We start from the raw sequence: 16,646 nt of genomic DNA, 5'->3' as shown, positions 1-16,646 counted from the left end.
TCAGCTAATTCAGTGATGTCTCGAAACCCTCTCCACCAAAGTAGTGAGCTCATTTGTTCCACTCCGTCCCACAAAAATATCCTTCCCAATTTCCTTTGCTGTCCCTATAATCAGTCAAATGTGATCTCAGTAAAACAAAATTCAATCCCATTTGTTTTCCAACTTCACAAACGAAGTTTACTCCATCCAGCAATTCTTCAGCGGTCAATTTGCAGCCGTGAAAAGTGGGATTGAGAAGATCTGCAGCCAGATGAATTGCACTCAAGCCGGGTTCACATTTTTGTTTAAATTTTTCCATCATTGATTGCTATTCTATTTTCGAAAGGATTGATGATGGTAACTGTTCTGTCAGAGTTAGATGAAGGCTCTGGAATTTTGAGTGCAAAGTGTCTATCTGATACTCATTTTACTCTAAGCAATTAATCAAATCCACTATATGTTTCAAAATGGCTACAAGGTTTTCAATACAAATTCAGAATACATAATCAAGAAGTATTTTCTTGATTTCTGAAAGTAATGACGATTCCTCACTCACGCGAGCGTCTAAAGCCCGGTTTTATTGACAAGCACACTTTGGAGGCATTGTAAATGGTTTCCCCATCTTGTTTTTACAGGCAACTTTAACGAAATTGTAACCCTTTTCTCCATTGAGTTTTGTGTAAATAGTGCTTGCAGGTGATGGCTATGTTTGATTATTTTAACAACATAATTACACTTCCCAGTAATGTCTTTACCGATGGACATCCGATGATGTCAGGACAAAGCAAATGAAGATGAACAAGACAACCCAAAGATACTATACTAGGATACTTCTGTTTTACTAATTTAAAAGCTGCTCTCGTGTTGGACGAGTTGTCTTCTATGATTATTAAAAATTTTTCAGGGTTATGTTGTTACAGAACATTCATTATCTCTTCAGACAAGTAATGTGCATCGTGTTTATTTTCTTTCGACAACGCGAAATCAACAAAAACAGTTTCAGACTTTAAAATGACGAAATAACTGATAGTTTCATTTCTTAAGTTACTCTAACCGTCACACAGTAAATATAGGTTTCTTGATTCCTCTAACTTCATTTTAACTCCTCTTGTATTTGGCTGTGTTGAGCATTCCAGTAACTCATAGCCAGGCGATACTTTAGTGTGAGAGAATACGAAGAACGAATTTTCTTTTTAAAAAATTCAATTCACAAAGGGTGATCAACAAGTGACAGGGAACATCCACTAACGAAGATCGCTTTGGCAATCTTCCTGTAAGACTTCATTACGGTTCCATACGTCGGCATTTGTTTTAAGAAACATCAATATTAAGATTCTATCAAAAATCCGAAATAGTAACGTTGAACCTAAGAAGCCATAAAAAGTGAAAAAAAGCCTGTATATTTTATGGAAATTGATGTATTTTTCGTATAATAATTGCGATTATACCTACTATATCAAACTCACTTTCTCTTTTCATTAAAATTACTCCAAAATGTTCTTTTAAGTCTGAAACTAGTAGACATATGATACCATCTTTTCATGATTAACTTGAATCTATAATGTTCGACTCGGAAAGATTTTGATAATTTTGGTCATCTATTCAATTAGTTGTAGCCTCTGATATGTAATGCTTTAGATCAGCGTTCCCCAACCTTTTTCAACTTGCGGCACACTTCAGGGTAATTTGAATTCTCGCGGCACGCATATTATTATTATTATTATTATTATTATTATTATTATTATTATTATTATTATTATTATTATTATTATTATTATTATTATTATTATTATTATTACTTCAAAATATAAAATACTGTAGTATTTTTTTCTGATTACTGACATTCTTGTCACAGAGAAGAAAGCTCGACCACTGTTTTTTCCCCCGTGGTAAATCATTATGCTTATTTTTCATTCTAATTTAAAAATAGAAAACAATTGCAATGAAATATTGGACTCAGGTTTTTAAAACTAAGCTTTCTTTTTCGCAAACTGTATCCAACCTTTCATTAAGAAGGAGGATTACTAAATAACGAACGAACAAACGAATCTCTTTCACTTTTAAAACACAAATATAGGTAATTCGTATGTGTGTTTACTTTGCCGGAAGGATTGAATAATATTTTAAAATTTCAAGTTACGAAATAGTCTGCAACAATAAAGAAGCAATAATGGTCATAACAATGATAACAAATACTTTTTTTTTTCAAAATTAGAAATGTACAGAAAAATGTTCTACAGAAAATTAAAAATGTTCTACAGAAAAGTAACACAGTATGAAACTTTAAATTTTAGATTCATAGTAGTAATGTGAAATACAAATATACCTTTTTCTCTATGTCCTGTAATTTGATTGCTATAGAATTAATTATTTTGTTTCGATTTCCTTGCGGCGCACCAGCGACCCATTCGCGGCACACCGGTTGGGAAACGCTGCTTTAGATACATGATCCAGCTTTCGTTTATCTTTTATTCGTACGACGGTTGTCTGAGTTGTCTGTGAAACATTTCTGAGAATTTTAAAATTTCAAAATTTTTGGATTGAAGAAGTCTCAAAACATGTGATCTCAAATGAAAATACACAATAACTTGATAGGGTTCTTGAGAATCGGCGGCGTATTGCAGACTTTACATTTAAAACTGGGGCTGTCTCCCACTCAAGGATTTAACAAAGAAGGTTTATTTACGATTTCTATGTTTGGACAACCTAAGGCATGAAGTCATACTACGATTTCTTAATTGTTTAAGTCTTGGCGAAACTAATCCAAATTTAAAAGCCGTTCACACCTTGGTGAAGAAAGGGCATAGGTGGATAAGTGTAGTAGCCCGAGATCAATCTTGAGACAAGAGGGTGGTAATGTAGGTACCCCCAGGAGACATTACAGTAATTTCTTATGTTTCAACTCTGACTTGTTCGTGAGCAATGACGTAAAGTCGGAAAAGTTAATTATTTCTCAAGATTGACTTGATCGATGTTGTTCAAACTTAGATGCCTGTATAGGTGTACACGAGGGTTTCGTCTGAAAATTGTAACAGCTCATCCTCACCATTTCCCCCTTTCAAAACACACGATTCAATATTTTGATCTCTTTACCTATGAAGTTCTTCGAGAAAAATATATTTAAAAAAATAGGTTTTAGATGACATTGTAACCTAGAATAACATATAATATTCAAAATTGTATCGCAGGTGGGCCATGGTCAAAATTGCCTGCAAACCCGCACTGCACATGAACGGGGTCAATTGCTTATTATTTTGCATATTTATAGTGAATGAATGAGAAAACACGCTCGACAGACCCCAAAATATTAGAAAAGGTAACTGGTATGGTTAACAATTCTTAAAACTTTAAAATAATTGAACTTCCGGAAAATACCCATTTTTTGGGTAGGTAAATACAAAAGGGGTAAATACCCGGGTAAATACCCATTTTTCATTTACCTACCCACTGGGTATTTACCCGACCCACATCTCTATTTGTACCGAGAAAAGTTTTGTTTGTACTCTTATAGTTTTCGAAAAACAGGGGATTATATACTGGGTGGGGGGCTATCTTGGCGCCAAGATAGCCCTCCCGTATCACAGCACAAAAAATTGGAATACACCATTCGAAAGCAAATCGTTTGTACCGTTTGTACCGAGAAAAGTTTTGTTTGTACTCTAATAGTTTTCGAAAAACAGGGGATTATATTCTGGGTGGGGGGCTATCTTGGCGCCAAGATAGCCCCCCCGTATCACAGCACAAAAAATTTGAATACACCATTCGAAAGCAAATCGTTGTACGGTTTGTACCGAGAAAAGTTTTGCTTGTACTCTGATAGTTTTCGAAAAACAGGGGATGATATTCTGGGCGGGAGGCTATCTTGGCGCCAAGATAGCCCCCCCGTATCACAGCACAAAAAATTGGAATACACCATTCGAAAGCAAATCGTTTGTACCGTTTGTACCGAGAAAAGTTTTGTTTGTACTCTGATAGTTTTCGAAAAACAGAGGATTATATTCTGGGTGGGGGGCTATCTTGGCGCCAAGATAGCCCCCCCGTATCACAGCACAAAAAACTTGAATACACCATTCGAAAGCAAATCGTTGTACCGTTTGTACCGAGAAAAGTTTTGTTTGTACTCTGATAGTTTTCGAAAAACACGGGATGATATTCTGGGTGGGGGGCTATCTTGGTGCCAAGTTAGCCCCCCCGTATCACAGCACAAAAAATTGGAATACACCAATCGAAATCAAATCGTTTGTACCGTTTGTACCGAGAAAAGTTTTGTTTTTTACTCTGATAGTTTTCGAGAAACAGGGAATGAAATTTTTGGGCAGGAGGCTATCTTGGCGCCAAGATAGCCCACCCGTATCACAGCACAAAAAATTGGAATACACCATTCGAAAGCAAATCGTTTGTACCGTTTGTACCGAAAAAATTTTTGTTTGTACTCTGATAGTTTTCGAAAAACAGTGGATGATATTCTGGGCGAAGGGCTATCTTGGCGCCAAGATAGCCCCCCCCCCCGTATCACAGCACAAAAAACTTGAATACACCATTCGAAAACAAATCGTTTGTACCGTTTATACCGAAAAATATTTTGTTTGTACCCTGATAGTTTTCGAGAAACAGGGGTGATATTTTGGGGCGGGAGGCTATCTTGGCGCCAACGTAGCCCCCCGTATCACAGAACAAAAATTTGAAATACACCATTCGAAAGCAAATCGTTGTGCCGTTTGTATCGAGAAAAGTTTACCTTGTACCCTGATTGTTTTCGAGTAGCAGGGGATGATATTCTGGGCGGGAGGTTATCTTGGCGCCAAGATACCTCCTCTCTATCACAGCACAAAAAATTGGAATACACCATTCGAAAGCAAATCGTTTGTACCGTTTGTACCGAGAAAAGTTTTGTTTGTACTCTGATAGTTTGCGAAAAACAGTGGATGATATTCTGGGCGAAGGGCTATCTTGGCGCCAAGATAGCCCCCCCCCCGTATCACAGCACAAAAAACTTGAATATACCATTCGAAAACAAATCGTTTGTACCGTTTATACCGAAAAATATTTTGTTTGTACCCTGATAGTTTTCGAGAAACAGGGGATGATATTTTGGGGCGGGAGGCTATCTTGGCGCCAACGTAGCCCCCCGTATCACAGAACAAAAATTTGAAATACACCATTCGAAAGCAAATCGTTGTACCGTTTGTATCGAGAAAAGTTTACCTTGTACCCTGATAGTTTTCGAGTAGCAGGGGATGATATTCTGGGCGGGAGGTTATCTTGGCGCCAAGATACCTCCTCTCTATCACAGCACAAAAAATTGGAATACACCATTCGAAAGCAAATCGTTTGTACCGTTTGTACCGAGAAAAGTTTTGTTTGTACTCTGATAGTTTGCGAAAAACAGGGGATGATATTCTGAGCGGGAGGCTATCTTGGTGCCAAGTTAGCCCCCCCGTATCACAGCACAAAAAATTGGAATACACCAATCGAAATGAAATCGTTTGTACCGTTTGTACCGAGAAAAGTTTTGTTTTTTACTCTGATAGTTTTCGAGAAACAGGGAACGAAATTTTTGGGCGGGAGGCTATCTTGGCGCCAAGATAGCCCACCCGTATCACAGCACAAAAAATTGGAATACACCATTCGAAAGCAAATCGTTTGTACCGTTTGTACCGAAAAAATTTTTGTTTGTACTCTGATAGTTTTCGAAAAACAGTGGATGATATTCTGGGCGAAGGGCTATCTTGGCGCCAAGATAGCCCCCCCCCCGTATCAGAGCACAAAAAACTTGAATACACCATTCGAAAACAAATCGTTTGTACCGTTTGTACCGAAAAATATTTTGTTTGTACCCTGATAGTTTTCGAGAAACAGGGGATGATATTTTGGGGCGGGAGGTTATCTTGGCGCCAAGATAGCTCCCCCGTATCACAGCACAAAAAATTGGAATACACCATTCGAAAGCAAATCGTTTGTACCGTTTGTACCGAGAAAAGTTTTGTTTGTACTCTGATAGTTTTCGAAAAACAGGGAATGATATTTGGGGAGGGGGGCTATCTTGGCGCCAACATAGCCCCCCGTATCACAGAACAAAATTTGAAATACACCATTCGAAAGCAAATCGTTTGTACCGTTTGTACCGAAAGAAGTTTTGTTTGTACCCTGATAGTTTTCGTGAAACCGGGGATGATATTTTTGGGCGGGAGTCTATCTTGTCGCCAAGATAGCTCCCCGTATCACAGCACAAAAAATTGGAATACACCAATCGGAAGGAAATCGTTTGTACCGTTTGTACCGAGAAATGTTTTGTTCACAGCCTGATAACTTTTAAGAAGGAGTGGAGCGCATTTGGGAGGCTTTCTTGTACGCAAGATATGCCCCCTAATATGTACTTTTTCCATGCCCATTAATAAGTATTGTGTGTCTATTGATGTGAATTTATGTGTATTTAGAACTCTTGTTGTATATACCCAAACAAAAAAAGGACTTGTTGGGAATAACGCAACGTTAAAATTGAATCGGCGAGTGGGAAAACAGTGTGAGTTCAAAATAAGCCATTTTGAGTTAAAGGCGAAAATAACACTAAAGATGTTGAACTACAAGTTGTAATGAAGAGCAGTTTAATTTGGAAGACCTCGCACGTTATAACAGAATGCTATAATGTCGACTGTACATTTGTGGCATTAACAAACGAAAGTTCTTTCTTCAAATATCTCAAAATGCGTTTTGTGTACTGGTAGTGTTTTTCCGCTCAACAATTCAATTAAATTTTCTCTATTTGTGCCCTTTTCCGTAAATAAATACCGTAAAAAGAATAACGAAGTTTGTACAAATTCAGAAAGAAACTGGAATAACAGAAATAATCTTAAAGAAAGAAAACTAAAAAAATGAAATATTTGCTCACCTAAACTGCGTCCTTCCACGTTTCAGCTTTACACCAACTGAAAAAATTAGCTGTTTATATCTGTCACATTAACGGCTCGAGAAGTTTGCCGCTTTCATAGAAAATAGAAAGCAAATACGCCATTGCTGAATAATACGTATTTACTTAAGGAAAAGGGCAGAAATAGAGAAAATTTAATTGAATCGGTGAGTGGAAAACCACTACTAGTTCACAAAACGCATTTTGAGATATTTGAAAAAATAACTTTCGTTTGTAAATGCCACAAATATACAGTCGACATTATAGCATTCTGTTATAACGTGCAAGGTCTTGCAAATTGCACTGCTCTTCATTACAACTTGTAGTTATACATCTTTAGTGTTATTTTTGCCTTTACTTCAAATTGGTTTATTTTGGACTCACACTGTTTTCCCACTCGCCGATTCAATTCTAACGTTGAGTTATTACTGAAAAATTCGTTTATTTATTTTGATATGCACAACCAGAATTCTAAATACACATCAAATCACATGGATAAACATATAATACTTATTAATGGACATGGAAAAAGTACACATTAGGGGGCCTATCTTGTGTACAAGATAGCCCACAAATCTCATCCCCTGTTTCTCGAAAACTATCAGGGTACAAACAAAACTTTTCTCGGTACAAACGGTACAAACGATTTGCTTTCGAATGGTGTATTCCAATTTTTTGTGCTGTGATACGGGGGGGGGGGCTATCTTGGCGCCAAGATAGCCTCCCGCCCCAAAATATCATCCCCTGTTTCTCGAAAACTATCAGGGTGCAAACAAAACTTTTTTCGGTACAAACGGTACAAACGATTTGCTTTCGAATGGTGTATTCCAATTTTTTGTGCTGTGATACGGGGGGGCTATCTTGGCGCCAAGATAGTCCCCCCAAATGTCATCCCCACTTTTTCGAAAACTATCGGGGTACAAACAAAACTTTTCTCGGTACAAACGGTACAAACGATTTGCTTTCGAATGGTGTATTTCAAATTTTTGTGCTGTGATACGGGGGGGCTATCTTGGCGCCAAGATAGCCCCCCCAAATGTCATCCCCTGTTTCTCGAAAACTATCAGGGTACAAACAAAACTTTTTTCGGTACAAACGGTACAAACGATTTATTTTCGAATGGTGTATTCCAATTTTTTGCGCTGTGATACGGGGGGCTATTTTGGCGCCAAGATAGCCCCCCAGTCGACCTCTGAAGTAACCCTATAAGGAAAATGGTACAAACGAAAATATTTTCGGTACAAACGGTACAAACGTAGTACAAACGAATGATCTAGTCATTGTTTCAATTTTTTAAAGTGGGGGGGGGGATATCTTGCCATCCGTTATTTTCCACTTCCTCACGATACCAAAGCTCCTGCTATCACTTGCACACACGAGAAAAATAACTAAGAAAAGGGTTCTTTCAAGTTGTTTAGTTGCGGTGCGCCGTTTCAAGCAGAAAAAATACAAAAACCTTTGGGTACAACAGAGCAACGTCTCTGTTAGGTGTACGTGAGACAAACAAAATGTTTGTGTGCATTAGAAGTAATTATTTATGATTTCGACAATCCCATTGCAATTGACATTCTAGTGTAGTATGTTGTACGAAAACTTTAATTCAAGTGGGATTTGTTTCACTGCCATCTTTTGTTCAGAACTATAATTAGTGTCCCGCATAGAAATGTCGAGCTCTCGTATGTTAAAGAATAGTATTATATTTTCCGTTTTGCAAAAAAGCTCCGTTTATTAATATTCGTAACCAAGGCCATCTATAGAAAGTTGGAACATTGTTATGTTATTAGAGTTATGTCATTGTCCTCTATTCGGACCTCTCTATGGAAAGGAAATGTACTATAGTGAACAAAAGTGCATTAGCACATATATTCTGTATGTCCTTAGAACATCCACTAATAAACTTAATAGATACATTGAACTATAACTGAGAAAATGAAATTGATCAATCGGCATTGATAAATTGATTGTATTTACCAGTAACTACCATTTCTTTAAAATTATCGAAACAACTGAACAAAAGTATAATAATCTTTACGTGACAATTTTGAATTTGGAAAATGAAATTTACTCTTTAAACATATAGAGCCATATGCAGAATCGTTTTGACGTATGATTAGCAACATACTAAAGGCCTGCTACAGAAGGAAACATGTGTTAGTTGAATTCTTTAGAATGGCACTAATCATGAGTCAGAACGACTCTGCATAAGACCTATAGTCTCTACTTCAATTACAGGAAATTGCTTTAAGAAGTCCTTTCCCACTCTTAATAAATGTATAAAATTCCTTGAAAGTAAATTTCAAATTCTTCCTGATACAGTCCCTGTCATCTATCTAAAATTATCTAAACAGGTGAACAAAATATATTAATCGTTGATAGATGGTAAAAGGTAACAGTTTTGGGTTTACAGAATGACAGCTACTTTTTCAATATCTATACTTCGAACTAGATTAAATTGCTTCGAACTAGATTCAAATATGAAAAAAAAAAAACGGTCATAAAGGGGCTGGTGAGAAGTTTGTACCCGTCACCGGCTTTAATCAAAATAACAGCAATTTTTCCGGCCAGGAAGGTGAAAAACCGGCCAGTTGGTAGCCCTATGTATGAATATGTGACGTTCGCAATTCATATAAAAGTACCTCTTTTGTATAAGCTGTTTTAGTTATTAGTTATTAGATTTAATTTTATTGTGTGTGCTTTAATTCTGTAAATAACCTTCAAATTCTGAATGAATTGTATACCATGATTTCTGTAAATAACTTACAAAAATCATTGACCAGCTTTCAACTGAGGAAAAACTTGCAATTAAGGCTTAGACAAAAACAAGCAAAGTGCATTCAGGAGAATGTTCGAAAAAAAAAAAAAAAAAAGGTTTAAATTTATATATCTTATGGCAGTAATGTTGTATGCACTAGATACATTTCCACAATTTATTTTAAATTTCCCTAAATAAATTATGAATAAAGCGTGTTTAATGTACATTTTTTATAACACTAATGTCTGCTACGAACTCTCTTCAGTCTACACGGAAGAGGAATTTGGATCACTGTCAGGGACTGAATTTGCTAGAATGAATTGTTCGGAATAATCTAGAAAAATTATTTAGTGAATCCACAAAACTTCTGATATTAATATTAACTGTACCTATGGCGTCAGCAAAAGAAGGAAAGTTTTTTTTTCACGTCAAAAAGAATTAACACTTTCAAGGAATTGAATGTCCCAAAAAAGATTATCACCATTGGTTATGCTTTCCATCGAAAAAGACCTGACAATAAGAATACTAGAGTTGAGTTGAGTTCATTTTGAGTTTAACGTCCCGTTCAGCAGCGAGGCTATATGAGACATGTATCTACTGATTAACGTGGAATCCGAACCACATGGTCTGCCGCCTGGAATCGAACCCAGGTCTCCCACGCTAAAAGCGCGTACGCTTACCGCTTAGCCACGAAGGAGCTCATGAGAATACTAGAGTTCAACCAGCATGTAGTAGGCAGATTTACTCCAATCAAAGAGAGAAGAATGAACTTACTAATTAAATAAGGTGATTAATCGGATAAAATGTTCTGCATTTTTTATTTTTTTAAAACAGAATTTAATTTAACATGTCACATAGCATTTGCATCTAAAGTTATGCTGATTAGTCAATGAGTCCACTCCGATCGTTCGTAGTCAATGAGTCCAATCTTCTGTCTCCGATCGTTCGTACTGCAACAAACGAAACCACAATCCATCGGCCGCCACTGTGGAATACATGAGCTTGAGTGTTCGGAGGTTTTCTGCAATAATGATTAGTACTACTAACATCTAATGGCTTCTACGTTGCTGGGTCTTAATTTATAATCAACCAGAAGTACTTACAGAACATGCCATAGGGGTGACACATACGTACCGGTATGTCTTCTGGTCAAATATTTATTCCACTACGATCAACTTTCCATGTTCACATTTACTTTCACTTCTCAGATTGAATTACATGCAGTTGCAAATCAAATCATAACTATGCACATCTACATAATCATAACAACAAAATGACAATGTCCTTTTAAACTTTAATAGATCCATCGGTCAACCTTACGTGCTTACTTTCACTTTTACCTTACAGGTAAAAGAACATGGTTTATATTCAAATCTAATTGTCATTATAAGCATCTACATAACAATGACAAAAAAATTAATAACTTAATAATTTTTTGAGACTGTGTCCGATTGCTTAATTAAACTTCATGTCCCAACGGAGAGCTGGCGTTAATCAACTTTCATAATATCCACAATCTTATAGAAAAATCTCAGATCTTGAAGAATATAATTACAAAGGTGTTCATAACTTTATTTTTTGCAAGTCTTAGCACAAACATCACACTGCATTCCAGTTCTTGAACTAACTTTTCATTTATCAACCTCAGGTGACGTACAATGATACTATTATTATTGTGATTAATGTGTTATCTAGAAGTGGCCCCGCGTAGCGTAGTCGCCTCTACAATCGTGCGAGCGGGTTCGATTTCCGGTGGGGGCACTCGGTGGAAAAAGTGGTAAAGGTTTTTTTTTTTTTTTTTCAGGCCAGTCATTCTGAAAGAGGTTTTCCTCATTCATACCAGACAAATGTCGGGGTGTTACCTAACATATAGGTCCCAGGCCGCTTTCTTCCTTCCGTTTCTCTGGATAGTTTGCTTGCCGAAGGACGTCATCCCTCAAACGTCACACGCTAACATGGCCACACATGCCGAAAGCCCAGGAATTTTAAAAAAATCTGTTATCTGGGAGGATAACAAAAAAGTACTGAAAGTAAAAGTTGCATATTTTCGAACGCAGACTCCGAAATTGCAATAAAAGTAGAGGGTTTCTATTTGAAATTTTGGGAAGATGAAGGCAACTTTATTTTATGTTAGTTGAATAGATGTTTTAAAATTATTGGACAAGTATATAAATTGCAAGTGTATTTCTCGAGATGTTTAGCTTCAGCCTCAGGTGATGCACGATGATATTATAGGCCTATTTTGTGATTGCAGTGCCATCTAGTAGGATAACGGAAAAGTACTTCAAGTAAAATTTACGTATTTTCGATCGCAAAATCCGAATCTGCAATAAAAATAGGGGATTTCCATTTAAAATTTTCAAATTGGCCTCCGGAACCCTATGATGGAATCCCTGGGGGCATTTGTTTTTCACTGATTTTTTAAGGCACCCTCACTTTCACTTTTACCTCCCTGACATGGGTACATTCTTAAGTAATTAGATTTGCCACGTTTTTTGTCATTTCGGAAATATTTTAGGTCGCAAAGTTAGGTGGCATACGTTCGATGATACTCATTTTTTATAATTACAGCCATCATCTAGTAGGGGGGTGGCTCAGTGGTAGAGCGTTCACCCTCGGTGCTTGGGGTCTCTGGTACGATCCCAGCTCACGCCGTGTGGACTTTGTGGTGGACAAACATCGTACTCGTGGGTTTTCTCGGGGTTCTCCCGTTTAATTCCACTTTCTTCATTCCACCATTTCATTCATCTTTGATCATCACCGTCTCCTTTAGCCTAACTGGCATAACCGTGGGATGTAAACTTAAAGATTTCATTTCATTTCCATCATCTAGTAGGATAACGAAAAAGTACTTGAAGTAAAATTGTTTGAAGATATTAGTAATAAAAATGAAACTACCATTACAAGCATTTTTGTGAGAAGTGCTTTGGGTAACATTGTAGAGCTATCAATGACATAAGCAAAATGATCTTAGTTTCCTTTAAAGCAAGAAAACACCTCCAAGAACTAACTACTCTTGTAAATTATTTCAGGACATAATGAGTTATGTCATCATGTCAGGTTTCTTAACTAGCAGGCTCAAAATTGAACTTAGGAAGAAGTTGGTCAAGTGTTATATCTGGAGCATTGGAGTTTATGGTTCAGAGACTTGGCATTACGGAAGCTAGAGAAGAAATATTTAGAGAGCTCCGAAATGTGGTGTTGGAGGAAGATGGAGAAGATACAATGGATAGAGAGAGCAACAAACGAAGATGTTTTAAAATAGATAGGAAAGAAGAGGAGACTTCTACTCAGCATCCTTCATAGGAAGGCCAATTGGATTGGACACATCTTGCGAAGAAATTGTCTTCTTCATACCGCCATAGAAGGAAAGATGGAAGGAAAGCGAGGAATAGGAAGCAGAAGAACACAAATGATCGATGATTTGAGAAACAGAAGAAAATATTGGTAGTTAAAAGAGGAAGCTGAGGATCGAAAAACATTTCCAGGCCTGAAGAAGCAACATTTCCAGGCCTAAATCTAATATTAAAGAAAACTGCCTACTCCCAGGACCTGCCGAAAAGCAGACTACTTAATAATAATAATTAATAAACCATCAATTAATGAAATATGAACAAAATCGTTTTTGTCGTTTCTGAGCATATCATCTAGGAAATTCAGAACTAAGAATCCCTTCTGAATTATTCCTAGAAAAACGACCGGAATATTGGTTTATGAAACATTGACGGAATCCTTAGAGTCGTTTCGGAGAAAATAAAAAGAATTGATAATTACCGTTCAATAAACTGTTCTTTTTTTTTTTTAGGGGTAGGAAGAAAATTCGAAAAATATCCCTACGGAATCATAAGTTTTAAATTTAGTTACGATACGTTGAACGGTATGGACTCTAGGCGAGCGAACATCTTTATATTGAGAAGTGGACAGACGGACATACATCCAAAATTCCGTTTCTCGACATGTCGAGGTCACGAAATCATGTGAATCAACTGAAATCTCGAATTTACTTCTTTACACGAATGTCATGATCTCTTCTATCATCGTTAGAAGGTAAAAATGGTAAAAATAGAGAAAAATCGAAGAAAGAAATTAGATCACTCTTCGACACTTATTCAACACTATAGTAGGGTAATAAAATCGCTAATGTATGTTAATCAGTATTAATGGCATAAGCAGGGACTGACTCGGCTCAAGTCTTCCCTCGTTTAGTACACTAATACCGAAATGGATTCTACTTTCATATAGTATTCTCAATTTCTGACTTTTATATGGACATATTACAACTTTTTTTTTTTTTTAATATAGACTAGCTGAACCTGAGCTCTCTACACAGCGCATCATTCACATATGAACATGAATCTTCTTGTCATCCCTCACAACATCTGTATATGTCCCTTTACAGGTACAAGTGAAGGACGTTTTGATAAAAATTGGCACGGGATATCATAAAGGAGAGATTTCTTTCAATATCTCGCACCGTTTGCAAGATTTCTGCCTACTTACAGTTCGAGTTTCTAATTCATGTATGATCAATGTTTTTTCTTCTTCTTGCATGCAGTATGCAATAAACAAATGCATTACACACACAATTAATTATAACGTCAGTGATGTATGATGTTCATTGGGAAAAGCACTCCAAACAATAAGGATTCCTTTTGGACTGGAAAAATGGTTATCCTTCGTTTTTCATTATCATTTGGTCATGAAACAAACGCCTGAGAGATATACAACTCTTGTATACAAATATGTGGTGTTGCAATATATAACTCGTTGGATATAATGGTTTATTTTTAAAATTTCAATACTTCAAGTATACCCTAAAAAAAGAAATAACGGCTATTTTTTAAAATATTCAATTGTAACTGAACAATCTACACAAAATTTGCAATCGGTCAGTGAAAATGGCATCTTTCTAGAGCTTATGGTTCCCGAGATACCATCGTCAAAAGAATTGGCCTCAACATATAGACTTCAACAAACATATACATTTTCTTGACCACAAACATATAAACCTAGCATTTTTATATATAAATAATTTGTCACGAAAAACAAGCTTCACACAGACATGTTTAAAGAAAAACTTACTTCCCAAAAGCTCTACTCTTAACCTACACAAGATTTCGGTATTATACCGGGTGCGTCATTTATAATGTCAAACCTTGATGACGGAGAAACCAAAAAAGAGAGAGAAGCGAAACTTTGCACGAAGCAACTATACAAAGGGGCACATTGGTAGACGTATTATTTGACATCACTGGATGAACAGTGTTCCCAACCCAATATAAAGTTATGATTTTTTAAATAGAACGACCTAAATTGTAATTTAATTCAACACTAAAAAGGAAGACGAAAGATATGCCACCCGCAGGTCAGTGTTGCAAACTTCTCGAGAAATAACGTTAAATATGTGTCACATTTAAAGGCCTTTTGCACACACAGGGAGTGAGGTACACACTAGTTTTGCACAATAATTTAACTATTGGCCAGAACGGTTTCAATTGACACCAAGTTTAGATGGGTCCGTTAAACAGTGTTGACATAACTGAAAAGACAAAATTCGAGTTTGGATATGGTGCAATAACTCGAAAAAGGCCATAAGTACATTACGGTTTAAAATTTATAGGACAATTTGTTATGTCATAAGAAGCATTCTCACGTTTATTTGAAGTCGATAAGTCAAGTACTTACCGAGATATTCGGAATTTTGTAAAAGCTGAGAATTTTTCGCTGTAGAAGTTGGTAACGCTGTCTCAAATTCCCACTTTTTCCCTCAACGTTGAGGAATTCGTAAAGAAGTGGTTGAAACAAAATATAAACATTAATAAACACACATACGACGAAAAAGAAACTTTTTTCAGTATTTGAAATGACTAATTAAGCGTAATTTACTGGATATGAAAAAAAAAAACGTAAGGAAGTAATAGGACTTGATATGACAAGATAATACAAAGACGTAGAAGACATGTAGGTATCTAGTAGCTACTTTCGCACGATGAAAATATTTATCCTCTTATAAGTCTTGGACACCAATATCAAAACAATCCAATACTCACTGTGTACATTACCAGCATGTTACCAATTCCTGTTAACAGATACATGGAAAAAGTATTCAGCATGTCAGGAGTCACACATTATTACAAAAAAAAAAAAAAAAAGTACAAAATAATATTCCACTTCAAAATGAGAGGTTAGAAAATGAATACCTTGAAAAACAGTACATGTACTCATAAAAGAACACGTCTGGTAACCCTACATATCAGTATGTGAAAATCTTTCAAACATATGATACATACCTTCGTAGCTTAATCCAGATTTGTCATAGTAAAGCAGCTTGACCTGTCGTATCGTTTAGTGGTGCGAGTATTGGATTGTTTTGATTTTGGTGTCCCAAACTTAAAAGAGAATAAATATTTTCATCGTGCGAAAGTAGCTACTAGATACCTACATGTCTTCTACGTCTTTGTATTATCTTGTCATATCAAGTCCTATTACTTCCTTACGTTTTTTTTTTCATATCCAGTAAATTACGCTTAATTAGTCATTTCAAGTACTGAAAAAAGTTTCTTTTTCGTCGTATGTGTGTTTATTAATGTTTATATTTTGTTTCAACCACTTCTTTACGACTTCCTCAACGTTGAGGGAAAAAGTGGGAATTTGAGACAGCGTTACCAACTTCTACAGCGAAAAATTCTCAGCTTTTACAAAATTCCGAATATCTCGGTAAGTACTTGACTTATCGACTTCAAATAAACGTGAGAATGCTTCTTATGACATAACAAATTGCCCTATAAATTTTAAACCGTAATGTACTTATGGCCTTTTTCGAGTTATTGCACCATATCCAAACTCGAATTTTGTCTTTTCAGTTATGTCAACACTGTTTAACGGACCCATCTAAACTTGGTGTCAATTGAAACCGTTCTGGCCAATAGTTAAATTATTGTGCAAAACTAGTGTGTACCTCACTCCCTGTGTGTGCAAAAGGCCTTTAAATGTGACACATATTTAACG

General features: G+C 36.3%; 2 protein-coding genes across 3 annotated transcripts in view; one reads left to right on the top strand and one right to left on the bottom strand.

Moving 5' to 3' along the window:
• Positions 1-16,646, bottom strand: part of LOC145666936 (retinol dehydrogenase 12-like) — a 141,233-nt gene that overhangs the window by 36,539 nt on the left and 88,048 nt on the right. Inside the window, exon 1 of one of the 2 annotated variants that reach the window (XM_081734549.1) lies at positions 10,773-10,895. The exons of the other annotated variant lie outside the window; for it this stretch is intronic. The gene's annotated coding sequence lies outside the window, so the exon portion shown is untranslated. Of the gene's footprint in view, positions 1-10,772; positions 10,896-16,646 lie in introns of those variants that run through there. 2 annotated transcript variants of the gene reach the window in all.
• The window catches only part of LOC145666935 (retinol dehydrogenase 12-like), a 311,781-nt gene that overhangs the window by 264,842 nt on the left and 30,293 nt on the right, over positions 1-16,646 (top strand). The window lies entirely within an intron of this gene.

Source organism: Thermobia domestica, chromosome 12 (genome assembly GCF_964235325.1).
Source record: "Thermobia domestica chromosome 12, izTheDome1.hap1.1, whole genome shotgun sequence".
Classification (NCBI taxonomy): Eukaryota; Metazoa; Arthropoda; class Insecta; order Zygentoma; family Lepismatidae; genus Thermobia; species Thermobia domestica.
Note: the sequence above shows the minus strand (reverse complement) of the source record. Positions and strands in the feature narration are given on the sequence as shown.